General features: G+C 45.0%; 1 long non-coding RNA gene across 1 annotated transcript in view; it reads left to right on the top strand.

Moving 5' to 3' along the window:
• The window catches only part of LOC108518068 (uncharacterized), a 65,452-nt gene extending 55,212 nt beyond the window's left edge, over nucleotides 1–10,240 (top strand). Inside the window, exon 2 of the long non-coding RNA XR_001882285.1 lies at nucleotides 9,929–10,240. This is a non-coding gene — a long non-coding RNA (uncharacterized LOC108518068). The remainder of the gene's footprint in view (nucleotides 1–9,928) is intronic.
• The last annotated feature ends 7,820 nt before the right edge of the window (nucleotides 10,241–18,060 follow it).

The raw sequence follows: 18,060 nt of genomic DNA, 5'->3' as shown, positions 1-18,060 counted from the left end.
TAAAATGACAACGGTTCTGAAGAAAGTGCTTCAAGACCATGTCCTGTTTCACTCTTTCCAGATGACTAAAATCACCCTCATTTCCCAAGTCTTACATCGGGGGAAGAGGATATGTGGTTTAAAAGAGTGGCAAATACTAGTTAAGGTCAGCCTTTTTCTGAATGTGAACATTCAGTTTTGCTGCATGAAGATAGGGGCAGGTATTGTAGAGTAAAATTCTCCTACAGAAAATGTCTGAAAGTAACAAATTAGGTGATTACCACAGTCTCCTTATCCACTGTCATCTTTAGTCGTCGTGCTTGTTTTCAAAGCTGTTTCGTGTGTTTGTTTTTAAATGCTGCTGTCTTACATAAGTCAGGCTACTTGCTTTAAAGTACCAGAAGAGTCCTATAACATTGAAAAAATTGAAATCCAAAAAAAAAAATGAAGTATGAATTCTGAGTCACATGTTTTAGATATGGTGTTAAACAACATAACACATTATCTTGAATGGAAGATGTTACTACCTTGATGTCATCAGTTCAGCTTGACCAGAAGCAATGCCGACCTTTCACTGAGAATCTTTTAAACTGACCCCAAATGTCCCTATTCTTCTCAATGATTTAAAATGTCCTGTGCTAACTCTTCTATCAGTCAATATATGTTTTTCAGTGTTCTTACTGAGTGGTGTTATTTGCTTTTAGTTCTTTTCTCTGTTTATTTGCTGGTTTATGTTTTATGAAGAAATCCACTTTCAGAAGAAATAATGACTTATTTTCTGTGGGTGTTTCCTTTCTTCACTACTTTAAGAATTTTCAAGTATAAATAAATTGTGAGAATACATATGTGTGTAAGGAGCGTGGGGAAGAGTTAACTAATTTTTAAATTGAAATGAGGGAAATACTGGACTGACTCTACTGGTGTTTTTCAGAGTGTTCCTCAATTTAACAAAGCAAAGCACTGAGTTGTATTTCTTTCTAATATAGATGTTTAAAAACATCTTCTAAATGTAAGTAGCAAGGACTAATGCTCAAAGTATTGTCTGAAAATCTAGAAATATTTGCATGCTGTTATGAACAATTCTGTCTCTTTATGGAGAGTTGTTTAGGCTTTTTAGAAACTCATTAATTTGATTGTAAGCGCCTCACTGTTATCAGGAAAAGAAGCTTTAGAAAATGGTTTCAGAATGTGTCATTTTCTCCTTGTTTTAATCTGAGACAGTGTGTGGGCATGCTGGTATTTTAAAAGGCTAAAAATGTTGTACATATTGCTGTGTCTTCAAATATGAGGGAAGATTACAAACAGAAGTTTTCTTCAAGCCTCTGTCTGAAATTCTGCTTTTCTTCTCAGTAGTAATTCTTAAATTTTACGGAGGGATCTTTCATTCTTTTTTTTCATTTTCAATTGGTTGTTGTAATTCAGCAAAACAAATGTTTTAAAAGCCAAGTCAGCTTTCTATCATTTTGATCTTAATATTTAATGGTTTATAAAATAAAACCCTGTGTTTTAATTTTAACTGGTTTCATTATTTTTTTATGAAATGATTTGCGGTATTAGACTGTCATTTGGTTTCAATATTAATATATAACATGAACTACGTGGGTGTCACTTATTTTCAGTAGTAAATAACTGCTTAACCGATTACTTTACTTTAACATAGTTCTACTGTTCTTCTTGAGCCTCGTGATCTGCATCTTCAAACAATATTTGGTGTGTGTTTTTGCAAAATAGCATTTACATACTGTGTCATTAAAAACAGGTTTCATGGTGTCATGGTGGTCGGAATCAGGGAATGTCGTGTAGTTGGTTTCAAAATCCATCAGTAGGTTAATCATTAATTATTCTTTTTCCAGGAAAAAACTGATGAGGTTGTTTCAGAATTTGAATTTACTAGAATTCCTTTTTTTTTGCATTTAAAAAACAGTTTGCATTTTAACCTTAAAGTGGGTTAATTTGGTAAGAAAAGGTATCTTTTCTGTTTGTATTGTGGCTTGTTCATTTTCTCATAAACTGTATTTGGTAGCTAAAATGTTGAAAGCAGTTTGGGAACAAAATGTCTGCTCAAACCATGACAAAATTGGCCACAATTTGCCGATTGGGCTGATAACAAAAGCCAGCAACACAAAATAGGTAGAAAAACAGTTTGTTCGGTGATGTGAGACCACTGAAGCTCTTTTTTGCATGTTTTTTTTTTTTTTTTTTCATTCTGATGCTTATGTTGTGATGGAAATACACGAAGTCTCTGCTTACCATAGTTTCTGATTAACTATTTCATCTGCGGATTTCTTTTAAAACTTCAGAAAACAAGCTGCCCACCGGACATCTGAGAAAAATTTGGAATAAGAGCCAGCTCTGCACTTAAACCTTTTGTTTTCTCCAGACTCCACTTGGTTGTAGATGTCCCAAAGCTCATATTTTGATCGTTTAAAGCAGCATTTAAATTCCATTTCCCCCACCACCCCAATCTTCAACATTGAATTGTATGGCTGTTACTACACTTTTGCAAGTGTCAAACAAAAATTCGAGTTTGCAGTTTAAAAGAAAAGTTCTCTTCCTGGACATATAGTTGACAAAAATGTCAACAGCTAAAAGTACATATTGGCTCTCATATTATCTTCACAGACTGGAAGCAACTATTAATGTTTTACATGAGACAATACATTTTTTTTCAAACGGTAGAACGAGATAACAGCCTCCTCTCTCTTGCCTCTGCTGTTCTAACTTCTCATACCTTGTGTTGCCTCTATGTGTGTGATGGTGTTATTTTTTTTTTTTTTAGTCTTAAAAATCAGATACTCCAGGACAATAATTAGGATGAGGTTTATGTTTCTACTTATCTAATCTTTGTTTTCACAAATAAATACAAATAACTCAAACTGAAACTTGATGGCTTTGGTGATAATATAATAGCAGCCACGGGGAAATTTTCTTCATTTTAATGTTCTTTCACAACCCACATTCAGTTTCGGTAGGAAAATTATTAACCTTTTCAACAGCATGCTGAAATATGGGTTCACAATAGACTCCTGAGTATGATTTGCAGGTTTTGGTTCTATTTTGAGATTTTGGTGTACAGTTTTTCTCTTTTTTTCTCTTTCTTTCGTTCGTTCATTCTCTCATACCAATTGCTTTCTTTGACACCTATCACAATGACTTAAAATCCTTCACTTGATATCTTTTTAATGTGTGCACATTATACAGTGTTTGCATTTATTTTTTATTATGAGAAGGGAGAATTCCTATTTCCTTCTCTCCTACTGATTGGTTCTATGGAAGAGGACACATTCTTTATTCTCACTGTTTTTCTCCACTCTAATCCTCATGTGGAGGTTGTGAGTCCTCCAGCCCCATTTAAAAAAATCCAGTTGAGCCACATTTTCCCAAGGGCACCCGGCTCCATGTCAGGCATCAGACCTGACTCCTGTCTGCCTCCAGTGGCCTCATGTCTGTGTCCATCACCAAAGCAAGTCCCCCGGTTTGGGCTTGCTGTCCTGAAGGTCTGCACAGCCTCAGGCTTCCATGGGAGGCCTAGGTGACGGTGTCTCCATAGCTGACTGCTGCTGGGGCTGCAGGTCTGGAAGGGCTATTGGAGGGAGGTGATCATGATCTTGTTACTGTGGCTTCTTCACCTGAAACACACACGAGGGCAGGACCTGGGGCCAGAGAGGCCGGTGAGTAGGAGGATCTCGGATAACAGTTTCTGTTTTAGGCGTCCCCTTCTCCAAGTCTGGCTGGGACAGCCACACCTGCAGGGAGGGCCCTGATGGGGGTCGTGGTCCTGCCCCGCATCTGGCAAGCCTGTGCCTCATGTATTCACAGTCATCTTTTTTGTTTGATCCCCATCTATCCTAAGTCCCCACCCCCCCTCAGTGCCCTACCCTACCTGTTCCCACCATCCCTGCAAAGTTGAATATGGAAACTGAGAAACACATATTTTATCTGTAACAAATGTGGACATTTCCAGTATTGTAGCCTGGGTTTTTTTTTTCTTCTTCTTCTGCTTCTCATACTTCCTGTATGAGGTTAGTTTTTTTTTTTTTTTTTAAATGATAAACAAACTATTTTTTTTTCAACTTTCTTGGGAGGCCTGGGTGTCTAGTGCCTCCTGCCTGCATTGTTGTGAGCCTTTTGCTGGTGCTGTCTACCTGGGCACAGATGTCGGTGTTAGTAGAGCCTGAAAGTGGGAGTGGGGGATGTGGTGTTTTGCACCCACCTCTCCTCCCCAGGGTTGCAGTGAGGAGGGTTGAGCTGGTGAAAACATTTCTGTTCTATTTGAAAGAGACTGCAGTAGAATTCATGGCTAAGTGTTCTGTGCAGGCAAAAGGAACTGAAGGATGGAAGGCAAGGGGGATGGGGCAGGGGTGGAGCATGGCTAGAAGAGATGTTTGATGTTTAGGGAGAGATCACTGGTGCAGATTGAATATCCCACAGCAACATCTGGAAAAGGAGATTAAGGGATGAAGCATGCGAACATTTCTCCTCAGGTCACCCCAAAAATGTGTTGAAATTCTGGACGGCTTCTGAGCTGCTTGCTCTTTCCGCCCCTGGTCGAGATCTCAGGAGAGAGCGTCCAGCAAGTAGCTTGGGTACAGTTGACTAAGTGTGAACATCAGTAGCCAGCCACATGGCCAACCCGCAGTTACCCATGGCCCTGCATACAAGAATGTCACTAGGAGCAGATATGACTTGCCACCTGCGGTTGTGTGTATCTGAATCACCTGGGGGCTGTGAAAGACATCCCTAGGACCCAGCCCCAGGGTTTCCTTCTTAGAATATCTGAGCTCTTGAGGCCGGAGAATTTGCATTTCTAACAGCTCTCAGGTAAGGAGATGCTGCCTGTGCAGAGACTCCCATTGAGAACCACAGCCTAGAGCCAGGGTGGTTGAAATACCTGAAAACCATGTCTACTGGAGTCTGCAAATTGTCTCCACTTTTTTCCTAATGTCCCTTTGTGTGCCCTACCACAAACTTAGAATCCACACCAGCCTCTCAGAAGGCCTTTTGCATTTCTCAGTAACTGAACAGCAAGGTTACCTGTCATCTTGACGTTTTACCGTGTCCATCAGACTATAAAGTGGCTGAAATGTTTTTGAGGTTTGGTTCTTTGAAAAGTGGGTTTTATTTTACAGACAGTGAAAGGGTGAATCTGTAGTGTATGGTATGACTAGACTGGGAAACAATCTACCAAGGGCCGACCCTTGGATTGCTGCCCCTTGACAATTTCCACCTTTACTATAAACTAAGGGAGCTGTCAGAGGTTCTTCCCTATACAGAGCACTCTTGACGGAATTGACACCATCTTAGAAAAAGACTCCATCTTACGTGTCAAAAGGCATCATGCCAACAGGGAACAGATGACCACCTAATCAATAAAGACCACACCCAACCGAATAGGGACATCACCAGCTCTTTTCTACTATCAGTCCTTGCCAGAGGTCTCGGGGCTATAAGAAGAGCAGGATTTCACCAGCTTGGGATGGTCGTGTTAACAGAGCCTTGCTCTGTTGTTGTCGTGATCAGCACCCAGCATCTGTTGCCAAAGACTCTGCCCACATCAAAGACTCTTGATGTCTGTCCGGAACAGGCCAGGACACTCTTATCCACATTGTTCTCGTTGGATTGGCTCATTAACCCTTTCTTCTATCCCCTTCTGACTCTTTTTTCAAAGCCACATTTATGCTCTTTTATCCCCTTTCTCTCGATGTTATATGTTACTGTTTCATGTGGAATGTTTAATATAGCATTTATATATTGATTAAATTAAGGACACTGCTGTGTATGGTTTGCAATATTGACTGACTTGCAGAGTGGCTTGAGCCTGAGTACTCACAGCTCTGACTACCAACTAAACAGGACATACTAAGGAGAATCACTTCCTTGGGAGCTCCATGTAACTTGTGGCTTTTGTGATTGAAATAGCGTCGGTAAAAGTCTGACCCTGTGGAAAGACACAAATGTGCATGGACCTGGCTATGTCTGACTTTGTGCTGCTCAGGACACTCTGCACCCAAAAGTGAGCGAGCCTGGAAGACCTCAGGGGGTCAGATGTTTGAAGGGGCTGCTGAGTGTCCTGGCAGGCAGCAGAGCCTCACCATCAGTTCGCTGCATGGAAGGCTGTGTGCCTCTATTTCCCTGCTAGTTTTTGAATTCCCTTGAGCTCCGGTCCTTCCTAGGTAAGAGAGATGATCCCAATAGCACCAACCTGAGAGGGCTGGGGAGATGTTTGAAGGAAAGTTTGGCTGGGGAGCCGTAGCTGGCCTGTGGTACGTGTTCGGTAAATGGTGGCCAGGAAGACCCGGGTGTGTGTCCTGGGACTGACACACTCTGCTGACGGGGGTATTGAAAGTCCCCACTCAAAGACACAGAATTTTCCTGACCAAGTGTAGGTCGGTAATGATGCGTGGAGCACTTTGCAGAAACTGCTTCTCAGGGGAGGTCCCTTTGAAAAGGTGCTAAGACTGCTCAGAGATACGTGGCTGGAGCTCTAGACGCGGGAGCCTCTGTCAGAGACAAGGACCGGGGGACTCAAGTACTGCTGCCTGGCTCCCTTGCCCTGACAGCTCTAGCAGCACACGAGTCTGATTTATACAAAGAACCCATCTTATATCTCCCTAAAATTAGTCTATGATAAGCAACATACATTTCCTGAGTGTGCGGTCTAGGTTTTAACATTCTGAAAAATAAAAACAGTGGACTCCTGAGAGCCGAACAGTTTGGCAGTTACTGAGCAGGCTCCATCCTCCTTGGCAATTCTTTTGAAATCTCAAAAAATTGGCTTCCTATAGTGTTAGAATCTGACGTGAGTCAAGATGGACAGGGTGTGAGTTCCTCACTCGTGCCTTTTCTATGCATTGAGGAAGACCTCGGTGCTGCCAATGGGGCAGAGCAAGCTCCAGTGTGTTTTTGCGTGTGGCTGACTGGAAGCTCTGGCTTGGGCTCTCAGCAGTGAGGTATTGGCAGTTCCTTGGATGTCACAGCAAATCGAAGCTTGTGGTCTTCACTTCCTCCTGCCTTGAGACTTACTGAGCAGAAAGTAGAGGCTTGAATGGTTCAACTTCAAGGGCAAAACAGCCTGCCTTGGGGGTGGGACTGGGGGGTGGGCATCTGTGCCACTGCTTCTCTCCCCTTGTTAGTTTACCATGCCAGCAGCCTTCTGTCTGATTGTCATCAGGAACAGAAAGAGCATGATTTGGGAGCTAGCTGGAGAGCTTCCTGAAGGTTGCCTGAGCTGCATTTTGGGCCCCCAATGAGGGCTTCTATTCAGGGTGATGTGTGTGAACCTGAGGTCATGTCTCAGATCTGGGGGGGAAGTGAGGTTGTGTACCTACAGTGGGGAGACCTACCTGGGGGCTCCTCAATATTAGACACCTGCAGGAACAGCAGGTCAGCCAAGCCAAGAGTAAGAGTGGCCCTGTCTGTGACTAGAAGCTTCTTCAGGGCTGCCTCAACACTGGGGTGGCACTGGTGGTCTCCACCCACTCCCAGTGTACACTGGCATCTAGGAAGCCATGTGTGATCGGCTCTGAATTAGGGGCAAAACTTTTAGTTCTCAGATGAAGTGTCGTAGGTTTCTTCAGTGATAACTAGACAGCCAGGCCAATGTAGAGCTGATTCATCCTTGCAAAACCTCCCAGACAAGCCAGTTCAGGCCTTGCAGTGGAGAACTGGAATTCAGAGTCTTCTCAGCCTTGGCCAGAAGCCAAAGGTAGGAGAGGTAGGAGAGACCCAGGTCCCGGTCCCTGCTGTGTCCTACCCAGAGTGACCTTGGGAAGGTTGCCAACTTCCTTTTTTGGTGAGCTTTGCTTTCTTTACCTGCAAAGTTAAGGGTTGGTTTGATGATCCTTAAGGGTGGCCACCTCTCACTCTGTGACTTTGGCCCAAGGTCCACATGGTTGGGTGTTCCATACTGTAGCCCTCCTGGGCTATTACATTTTGGTTTTTTATCACACTCAGAAGTGGGGGTAACTGGTGAGGGGCACGGGTTGGTAAACCACCTCTCTATTTCAGTGATGAAACTAAAGAAACCAGGTTTCCCCTTCCACCCCTACTGGCCACTGATGCATTACTTAGTTCCTGTTTCTCTTTGCCCACCCAGGAAGGCATTGTGTATGAAATCCTGGGCCCAGATGCTGGACTTTAAGCCACGTTAGAAAATGCTAGCTCATAGGACTCAAAACGGGAAGCTGGCTTTCCCAACAGATTCATCTGGGCAGTTCTCCTCCCAGAATGTGTAGGGATCACGGGGCCAGGTTCTTCAAGACTCAGGAAGCTCGATTTTTCACCGTCACTAGCCAATTAAGGAAAAAACAAATAAGACTGTAGGAGTTTGTATGGATCCGTTAACTCACTTGTACAAGACATTGGGAAAGATACCGGGGTGGGGGGAGGAACAATACAGTTTCAAAAGATAAATAGAGACTGTCACAATCGCCACATGTCCTGGCAGCCAGGGCTACCGGCTCAGGAGAAGCTTTATTCCCTGGCCTGCAGTGCTGCAAGAGACCCTGGGAGGAGGAGAGCTCTGCCAGGCCCTGTGGGCTGGGCAACCCGCCTTCGGCCACATTTCCTAACACCACTCAGCAGAATCATGCCAACAAAGGCCAGTGTACAAAAAAAATACGGTGTGCCAAAAAAAAAAAAAAAAAAGTTATGCCCATATATGTTCGGGAAGTGCACAATAATTTAAACAGCTTTCTTATTTCTTAACTTCTCTGGGTCTTTTGTGTACTGCTGTATCTTGTGAATGAGTCTCAAGAGGAAGGATGAAGCTTTTCCAAAATCACATCCCCTCATCTCATTTTACAGAAAAATTTGTGCCTAATATTAACCAAAGGAAATGTGGAGCGGCAGGGCCAGTGGGTTTTCATGGTGAACTGAGGGTTGCATCTTGGACAGGTTGTATGTGGAAGGGACGGCAGGGTTCCCAAGGAAGCTTTGCACGGTCGTGGGTAGAGCTATCCCTTCTTCATCTATAGTGAATATGGCTGGAAATAGCCGGTAGTCTTGGATTTGACCTCCCTTCCATGGAAGTGCTGTCTCCGGTTCGCTCCTGGAAAAACTGCTTTCTCCCCAAAGTGTGTCTGAGCAGCAGATTTAAGCATGAAGTTGGTTTTGTGGGGCTACAGTATGGACTTTAGGAAGATGGTGCCATCTGTATTTCTGATTCTGCCATCCCTCTGTCTGTCTTTGGAAGTATCCTTTCACGTGTTTGGAAGACTGAGAATGATTTTCTGCAAACAATGAGCCAGACCACGCTGGTCTCAAGCAGCAGAGCAGTCATTAACAGAATCCCAGTCTTTCTAGAGCTGCTGTCAGTCCTGTGCTGTCCTCAGGGACTTTGCTTGGTCAGGAGCCCCACTTCTTATCTACCTCACCGAGGCTGCTTGGCCCAGGTTTATCATGATTATTCCATGTACCTGGGAGGCCATGTCTCCCGGGGAGGCTCAGGACCTCATTGGGTTGGAATTCCACGGGGATCTCTCATTGGGTCTCTTTGGGCCCTTGGAGAGGGGAGTGGAGGGCACCACCTGGGCAAACACCTGTGCCATCCTGTAAGTCCTTGTGTGACTCTTCATCCAAGTCAATGGGGGCATGTAGGGGAAGAGCCTCAGGGTCCATCAGGAGTCAGACTCTGACCAGGAAGTCAGAACTGAGTCAACTTTTCAATAAACACATAGGCTGGCCCCAAACAAAGCAGCAGGCTTTTGGGAACATCTGCCTTTTCAGTCTCTTCTGAATTCTGTTTGTGTGGACACCCCATGTCCTGCACCACTGTTGGCGCCAGCAATGTTTGTTGCTTGTGAATATTTGAATAGATGCTGATAAATTTGATTCTCTGGCTTATTGTGGCATTCATGATATGTCTTTCCCTTTTCAGTCTCCATGTACTAGAGCAACTGTCAGTGTGGTTGGCAGTGACCTGTGTTTTTCATGCATGTTTTTGTTTCAGAATAACTGGGAGATGAAACAGGAAGCTCTATGACACACTTGATTGAATATGACAGACACCGAAAATCAGGACTCAGCCCCCTCCAGCACCTCTACCTGTTGCCCGCCGATCACAGATGGGATGCAGCTGAAAGATTCCCCGGGGCCTGGTTCTGATCGCCCGCTGTGGACTCTGAGGCCTCTGCATTTGCGGGTGGTCTGCCTGTGATATTTTGGTCATGGTCTGATCTGGTCGGTTTCCCATTTATCTGGCCAGTCTCTGTGTGTCTTAATCCCTTGTCCTTCATTAAAAGCAAAACTAAAGAAAACAGAATTGTTTGCTTATTAGCTATCTTTAAGCACTGATTGAAAGGTGTTTGAGGGAACCCTGGCATTACCACACAGTTCATCTGACATCTTTCAATGTGTGTTGGGCTTGACTCTCTCATAACTCAGCCACGCTTGCCTTGCTGCTTCTTATATCTCTCCAGATTGCTGTAGAGTCAGTGTGGGCAGACTGACATTTGAGAGAAACGTTGAGCTTCATCTGGAAACCTCTTTTCACACCCACCCTGATCGTGGCCTATAAACTGTGACCCCAAGATCTCCATTAACCTTGGGCTTTCCACTAGAGACATCTACCATCTCTGCTGCCTCCCTCCCCTCACACATCAGTTACTGCTTCACTTATTCATCCCATAAGGATTTCTTGGGGGCCTGCTGTGTGCTGGGTTCTGGAGACAAAACAGTGGGTGGGACCAACTCAGCCCCAGTCCCCACCCAGCACCTCTAGCCAAGTCTGAGTGGGCTCTGCTGAAGAAGTGTTGGGCACACTGCACAGTTCATCATGGTAGATGGCTCCGTCCCATTTCACTTAGATGCCCGGATTTCCTAAATGCTCTCTTGAACTCTGACACTCTGGGACTGGCACCTGAACAGTCTATACAACGGTGAAATATCGAAGCCTTCCTTCTGTGTAATCCCACTATCTTCCCCAACCTCAAGCAGGACAATTTGACCCCCTCCTGAGGACATAGCCAAAGAGGCCATTAGTAGGAGCCTTCCAGAACTTTCTGGCAATCTTCACTTTTTTTTTTTTTTTTTTTTTTTTTTTTTTGAGACGGAGTCTCGCTCTGTCGCCCAAGTTGGAGTGCAGTGGCTGGATCTCCGCTCACTGCAAGCTCCGCCTCCCGGGTTCACGCCATTTTCCTGCCTCAGCCTCCCGAGTAGCTGGGACTACAGGCGCCTGCCACCTCCCCGGCTAGTTTTTTGTACTTTTTAGTAGAGACGGGGTTTTGCCGTGTTAGCCAGGATGGTCTCGATCTCCTGACCTTGTGATCCGCCCGCCTCGGCCTCCCAAAGTGCTGAGATTACAGGCTTGAGCCACCACGCCCGGCCAATCTTCACTTTTAAGCTTAGAAACATCCAAGAATAATTTTAAATGACCACGTTTACTGTTTTGTACTTGTTGGAATTAGTTTACCAATAGGCCATGATGATGATCACAAAAGCCACTACGTGCATGCAGTGTTCATTGCAATGCATATCTAGGTCTCAGCCCAAATGTCCCCTTCTCAGGGAGAATTCCCTGGGCACCATGTCCTGAGGGAACCCTCCTTCCTCCCCACCGTTTCTCTCTATCTTGTGATTTTATTTTATTTTTTTCATAGACTTACCATTATCAGCACTTATTCTGAATGTTCAATTATTATCTGTCTGTCTCTCACTCCACTCCCAAAATTCTGCTCTAGAAAGGCAGATTGTGGTCTGTCTTATTTCCCAGTCTGTCCCCGGCGTTTGAGATCTGAGCCTCATCAACAACTGTGTGCTGACTGGGTTCATCCTCTCATTACTTCTCAGGCACGCTGAGATGCTGAGGAGCCCAGTGCTCTGACCATGTTTGGCGGATAAGGAAACTGATCTGAGTCTGGTGAATGGCCTCACTAGGGTGAGGACCCAGGCTTTCCTCTGGGACATCACCCAGCAGAAAAGGTGATCGTGAACTCTCTACTGTCTGGATAGTCAGGTTCTCATCGGAAACCAAACTTTGCCTTGCTGATAAACTTCCTAAAGTTCACGTTATTTGCCCCCATCCTGGAAGATAAGGACCACTGTGTTGTGGAGGGAATTAGCCTTAGCTGGGTGTCTCTGGATGCTACTTTCCCCAGAAGAACACTAAGAAGAGCAGATGAGATGAATACAAAGATTCCAGCTTGCCCTGAGATTCTGCTGGTTCTACCTGGCTAGGTTCTAGCAGAAGAAAAGGAAGTGTACAAGTGTAACATGTGCAAGGGCAGTGTACAGGGGTAACATGGACATCAGGGATAGTCCTCCTGAGGATGTGGGGAGCCAGGCCCAACTGTGGGTTGGCAGAGTTGCTCACATACACCTAACCCTGGCCCCTCTGGACACACCCTTGCCCAGGTGCAAGGGGCTCCACTGGGAAGAACATATTCACCCAAGTGATCACTCTTCCTCTGTGTTCTCGAGCAGGATGAAACCACATTCTCTACCCATTTCCCAGTCTCACCCCCAGGATTATTTATGACCTCAAAAAGATGGAAGTCACAGGCGCAGGGAGGACCAGACATAACCCATATGGTGCCTGCAGGATAGTTAGTTCACAAGGATATTAGGAGAAAGAGCAAAAGAGAAGTGACCACATAATTCTAGATGGTTAAGGCAATAGTTCTGACCCTGGCCAAACATTAGAATTACCCAGGGGCTATGAAAAATCCAGACATCCAGGATCTGCTTGGACCAATCACATCAGAATCTGGGGAGTGAGGGGGTGTAGACATCAGTATTTTTTACAACTCTGCAGGTCATTTCAATGCATAGCCAAGACTGAGAAACATTGGTCTCTCAATGTACCATCCACTATGGTAGCTGTTAGCCACAGATATCTTTGGAACATATAAAATGTGGCTTGTACAACCAAGGGACTGAATTTTTAAATTCCTTTTTATTTTACATTTAAATATCCACATGTGACTTGTGGCTGCCGTATTGGACTGTGCAGATACGGAACATGTCTGTGAGCACAGGAAGTTCTACTGGCTAGTGTGGTCCAGGGGAACCTGGAGTCCTATGACTGCCAAGTGAAATCCTGCTAAGCCTGAAGGGACTTTAAGGTAATTCTGTCTGTTAACGTCACTAACAAGCCCTCCTGTCTTGGATTTGCTGTATATTTTTCATCTATGTTTCGAGCCAGGGCTTGTGCAGAAGCAAGGGTGACAAACCTTCAAAGCACTGCACTGTAGGACTGAAAAGCATTGAAAATACAGTTACGCACTCAGTGATGTTTCTGCATATACAATAGCTGTCCCATAAGATTATAATGGAGCTGAAAAATTCCTATCACCTAGTAATGTTGCAACTGTCATAATGTTGTAGCACAATGCATTATCTTTTCTATGCGAAGACATGTTTAGATGCACATATTCTTACCATTGTGTTACAGTTGCCTACAGTTTTTAGTGCACTGAAATGCTATACAAGTTTGTAGCCTAGGAGTAATAGGCCATACCATATAGCCTAGGCATGTAGTACGCTATGCCATCTAGGATTGTGTAAGTACACTCTGTGATACTCGCATTACAACGAAATTGCCTAACGACGCATTTCTCAGACTGTATCCCTCTCATTGGCAATGCATGATTGTATCTGTAAAAATCTAAGGCCCAGACCTAAGTATTTTGGTATTCATTCTACTGGTTTACTCAGTTTGTATCTATGAAGACCCAGTTCTAGAAAGGAGCTTTCTAAATTATTGTTTAGTTCGTGTAATCCAAGAATTTATGAGACTTTTGGAAAAGCAGAGTGCTAGAAGTGCCACCTTTCGGAGGTCACGGATTTAGTCAGGTGGCCCAGCAAACTCGACTCATTGGGGTTAGAGATGGAGAATTAGAACCAAAGCTGAATCACTTTCTGCTTATCACTCATAGACTGCCAGATTTTCTTTTTTTGTTGGAGGGAAAGCACCTTACAACAAATAATAATACTATTTTGAATTTCAGAGCTTTCCCTTTTTCAAAGCACTTTACCATCTCTGACTTATTTTGTCCTCCCAACAAGGCCATAAGATAAGGAGGGGAGGGCTTTTTAGAGCCTGTCTAACACCCTAAGACAGAGCTTAATATTGCTGAAAGCATTGAAAAGTACAGGTTTTGTTTTCTCATCCCTGGCCACACTCAAGTACTTAGTGGCATAACTGGAAACAAATTGACATAGATTTTTAATCCTACAGTGGACTGTGTTTTTAATAGACACTAGAGCTTCACATTTGTTCTCTTTGGTTCCATCCCAGGTTTCTAACCCTTGTGCCTACATTTTTGGGAACCATTTCTTCCTCAGAACTTTGTGTGATCTGCGAATTTGGTAAATATGCCTTCATTTACCATGTCTCCTTCCAAGGTGTTTTTTTTTTTTTTTTTGGACGGAGTAGCTCACTGCAACCTCTACCTCCCGGGTTCAAGTGATTCTCCTGCCTCAGCCTCCCGAGTAGCTAGGACTACAGGCACCCGCCACCATGCTCGGCTTATTTTATTTTATTTTTTGTATTATTAGTAGAGACAGGGTTTCACCATGTTAGCCAGGATGGTCTCAATCTCCTGACCTCGTGATCCACCCTCTTCAGCCTCCCAAAGTGCTGGGATTACAGGCGTGAACCACCGTACCCAGCTTCCAAGGTGTTTTTTAAATGGTGAATGGGACAGAACACAGGACAGACCCCCATGGCTCTCCATGAAGAAGGTCCTGTGTCACCCCAAAGGATGTCCCCTGTGTAGAACCAACCACGCCAGGCTGACATTCTCGCTTTTGGGTCCTCAACCTTCTCATGGGTAGAGCTGCAGAGAGTCATTTCAAACCACACTTGACTGTGGGCAGAAAGCACGGAATTGTCTGTCCAACTGGGGACTCAGGAGCAGCCTGGCTGTCTGCAGCAGCTGCAAAGGGAGCAAAGGCAGGCAGGAATTCCATGAGCCAGGAGGTGGCCTTCTTTGGAGACGAGTGTCCTGCCAGTTGCAAGTCCTCCTGGTCACACCATCATCTGGTCCATCTTTTTTTATCTTAGATCGGATAGGGTGAGAGGTTTTCAAATGCTTTACTGAAATCAAGACACACTTTCTGGGGCATTCCCCTAATCGACTGTTCTGGTGAAGCTCGTCAAAACAGGAAATGAGGTTAGCATGGAATGACTTTCTCTTAGAGAACTTATGTTGCTTCCTTGAGACCACCACTTTCTTCCCAAAAGCTTGTGAGCCTTGTTTCGTGTCTCTTCTGGGTTTTCTCGGAACTTGGAGGAAGTCTGTTCTTCTGTAGTTTTTAGAATCCATTCCCTTGGAAAATGGTGGTGGTATTTGCTTATTCCCAGTCTTCCCGACTCTCTCCTTTTTTCTCCAGTATCTCTAAGATGTTTGCAAGTTTGTCTGAAGTGAGATCTGCACATACTCGAATTACAGCAAGAATGTGATTGAGCCACACGCTCTGTGCCCATGACCAGGCTGACAGGGCCACATGTGGCCTCCCTGGCATGGGCTTTAGGCAGCTCCTTCCCCTGAGAAGCTGTTGGATCCACATGTTCTCACTTTATCAAAAATGGCAGGAAGAGAAAACTAATCCGGTGGAGATGAAACTTGGTGGGAACACTCCGCTTTCCTCCCCTGCTCCGTGTGTGAGCACTTGGCTCAGAAATGCACTGTGGCTGAGACAGCCCTATCTGGCTTCACCTAAGCCAACCCCCGTGTTGAGTTATTTAACTCAGTTATCAAAGCAGTGAGGGTTTCAGATCTAGACAAGCTGCATCATGCTTATTTTTGCTGAGGTTTTCTGACAAATGGCTCTACTTGCAATTTCCAGATTTAAATGTCTGTTTTATTAAAACTAAAGTACTTTTGAGTCATATTTGCTTTTATGCAGTAAAAGAGAGTCCATGAGAAGGAATAGCTGGCTTTGCCTCACAAGTGTTTAGGGAAGACTGCTGTCTCCAATGCGAGACCTGGATTACCTTTTGGAGATTCACCTACTTCTCTTGATGCTCTTGTTGCTGGAATCATGGTCTGTTACATGCTTTACATGACTTAGCAGGATCTTGAAAGCTGTCCTGAGTGCTCCTGCTGGAATGGGGTAGATTCCAGTTCCCTCTCCCTTAGTCCCGCATGAACCTCAGCCTCACTCTACTCAGGTCTAGGGTACTTAGTGTGTTCAGTGATGATTGTCTACACAGATGGACTTAAAAATGTGCACCTTTATAATCATCCCAGCTACCACCTAAGGTTCTAGCTTGCTCTGGAGACATTTTTGATGGTTTACAATGTTATTTTCCAGTGTGCATAGGCAGGCCCCAGAGGCAAGGTGATCATCCCTTTGTTTCAGTTAAGAAAACTGAGTTTTAGTGAGGACAGTCAATTTTTCCCATATCACAAAAATGGTCATGCGATGCTGCATCCCATATTTAAGTCCAGAGTGGTGAACCTCTCCCTATCCCTCTATTATGCTGCCATTTTATTTTTTGTAGATGTGTAAAATCAAATGTCATTCTTCCCTAAAAAGGACTGTGAACGGTAAGCAACAGTTGGGAAGGGTGACACCAGACAATGGCTGAAAACAGGGCGACTGGGAGTTGACTGATGGGTGCTGAGTGCTTGGCACCCCTTCCTGCTGCAGACCCCACTGGAGTCTCCTCAGCAGGGGGCACCGGTGGCCCCCATTGGCCCTGCCTCCTGCCAGGGCTGTGTGAGGATCCACACGGGCTGGGATGAGGGTGGACGTTGTTCTGCAAAAACTGCCCACTACTCAAAAGTGATGTTGTAGCCAGGCACGGTGGCTCACACCTGTAATCCCAGAACTTTGGGAGGCTGAGGTGGGTGGATCAAGAGGTCAGGAGTTCAAGACCAGCCTGGCCAATATGGTGAAACCCCATCTCTACTGAAGATACAAAAAATTAGCCGGGCGTGGTGGCACGCACCTGTAATCCCAACTACTTGGGAGGCTAAGGCAGGAGAATCACTTGAACCCAGGAGGTGGAGATTGCAGTGAACTGAGATTGTGCCATTGCACTCCAGCTTGGGTGACAAGGTGAGACTCCATCTCGAAAAAATTAAAAAATTAAAAAATTAAATAAAAAAATTGATGTTGCTGGGTCAAAAAGGGAGAGGCCCCACCCAGACCCCTTAGCACTGGAATCTGCATTTCAGCAAGATCCCAGGGGGCTGTCACAGTTGCTAGCTCTGCTCTTTATGTTCGCCTCAGTTAGGTGCTGCGTACCTGTTAGAGGAGTGCATTCGGTCTTTATTCTTCAGAGGAGCTGATCAGAGGGTGGAGACATCAGACAGGGACTCCTGGACCCCAGACAGGCCTCCCCGACTCAGCTAATGGGGATGGAGCAGAGGATGGAATGTTTGAGAACCACCAACATGCAGCAAGGAAATTAGTGAGAAATGAGTTCCATTTGCCAGAAGGGACTTTGAGAAGGGAATGCACAAATACCATAAAAAACTATGACTCTTCTACCTCCAGCCCTTGCCACCAACTCCTATCCCATTTTTTTATATCCGAGAGGGTTGATAGGCAGCAGACACACTGACTCTGTAAGCATTGTCCCTGGTCCCTGCAGGCGAGGTGACCATGTACCCGAGTTCGCTCAGGGTGGTCCTGTTCATGCCTATTAGAAATGAGTTCATAATTCCTTTCAGCTCTGCCTTTCGCTCTCAGGCATGCCCTCGCTTGAGAATGCCTATCTGGTGTGGATACCCTCACTTTAGATTACCTTATATCTGCTATTATATTTTCCGAAGAAGTTGCTTTACGAACACTGACTCCTCAACACACGGTCATCTCTAAAAGGAAGGGTGTTTGGCAGTTCCTTGACAGTTCTGGAAAGGCTGCCTTAGTGGAAGCAGAGCCAGCCATGGGGGGGTGAGAACGAAAGTGTGCACTCAAGCATGTGTGTGTTTGGGGTGTGTGGGTATGGGTGTGTGACAAGGTCATATGGGTTCTGTGTACCTTAATGTGTGAGTGTGGGTGGGCAGAAGAGGACAGCGGGTTGTCCTGCGTGCGTGGGTGCCTATATGCACTGGGGTGGTTGTTTGTGTGTGAGTGCACATCTATGGTGTTGTGTGTATAGCTGTGGGCAATCCACAGCATGCCTAT

The sequence above is a fragment of the Rhinopithecus bieti genome, unplaced genomic scaffold (genome assembly GCF_001698545.2).
Source record: "Rhinopithecus bieti isolate Rb0 unplaced genomic scaffold, ASM169854v2 scaffold_42219, whole genome shotgun sequence".
Taxonomy (NCBI): domain Eukaryota; kingdom Metazoa; phylum Chordata; class Mammalia; order Primates; family Cercopithecidae; genus Rhinopithecus; species Rhinopithecus bieti.
Note: the sequence above shows the minus strand (reverse complement) of the source record. Positions and strands in the feature narration are given on the sequence as shown.